This window comes from Poecilia formosa, unplaced genomic scaffold (assembly GCF_000485575.1).
Source record: "Poecilia formosa unplaced genomic scaffold, Poecilia_formosa-5.1.2 Scaffold910, whole genome shotgun sequence".
Classification (NCBI taxonomy): Eukaryota; Metazoa; Chordata; class Actinopteri; order Cyprinodontiformes; family Poeciliidae; genus Poecilia; species Poecilia formosa.
In genome coordinates, this window is record NW_006800849.1 from 86,433 (window position 1) to 87,540 (window position 1,108).

Below are 1,108 nucleotides of genomic sequence, written 5' to 3' on the forward strand. Positions count from 1 at the left end.
CTCCGTCTCTCCATTTCTCTCTCTCTCCATCTCTCCATTTCTCTCTCTCTCCATCTCTCCGTCTCTCCATTTCTCTCTCTCTCCATCTCTCTCTCTCCATATCACCAGGTTTACAGACACACTAAATGTTCTCCAGAGAGACGGGAGACGACCTCCACCCCCCACCATGATGCTGCCACCGCCTGCTCTCTCTGCAGTTCCAGACCCGCCAACATTTCCTCCATCAGGTCTGATTTACAGTTTCAGCCTCAGAGCTCTGCTGCTCCCAGCAGACCGGCAGCAGAAGGAAAATGATGATCTGTTATGAATCATAAACCTTTAATATTCAGTTCACACAGCACCAATGTTTCATGTCTGATGTTTATGTCTGCAGATGTTAATGTTGCACTGATAGGAGTAAAAATCGATGATATGATTGTTTTCTTGTTGTTTCCTCAGCCTCAGGTGGGGATCACGTTTCGGGCCAGGCGTGGAAAGAAATATCACACCAGTCTGTGTTTATCCTCCTCCCAAATAAAAGCTTCTACATAACGACACGATTCATCCAGCCTGGAAGGACGTTAGCGCTGGAACAAACCGCTCAGCAGCTGCTGAGGAAAATCTGCGTGTGGTTCCATCCGCTCTTATTTCCACCGAAACATAAATAAATGAGAGATGAATGACTGGCCTCATTTGCACCAAATTTTATGAAGAAAGCATTAATAGTAATAAAATCTGTAATAGAAGCTAAACTAACAGCTTTTATTACACTTCTCAATTAACTGTCAGATCAGTCCAAACAGGCAGCGCGACACCAATGATCTTCCTGAGCAAAACATCGCGCGTTCAGACAACTGGCCACGTAAAACATAGTTAAAGGCAAATAGAATAAAAAAATTTAAAGGCTAACAGAAAAATAAACCAGTTAAAGCTGAAACATCAAAGCAGTTCAATTAATTAGTTCTGGTTTTAAAACATTAAGTGGAAAATTGTGTTTTGGTGAGTTTGTTTGTTAGAGCAGCTGTAAGGAGTCTGCATAAAGTTTATCTCTGAATGACCCTACAGCACCATAAAAATAAGTACACCCCTACATACACACACAGCTTGAGCACAAATATCACGGATCCAG

At 42.4% G+C, this 1,108-nt stretch overlaps 1 long non-coding RNA gene across 1 annotated transcript in view; it reads left to right on the forward strand.

Annotated features, from left to right (window-relative positions):
• The window catches only part of LOC107835003 (uncharacterized), an 18,520-nt gene extending 17,771 nt beyond the window's left edge, over positions 1 to 749 (forward strand). Inside the window, exon 3 of the long non-coding RNA XR_001660828.1 lies at positions 739 to 749. This is a non-coding gene — a long non-coding RNA (uncharacterized LOC107835003). The remainder of the gene's footprint in view (positions 1 to 738) is intronic.
• Positions 750 to 1,108: the final 359 nt, after the last annotated feature.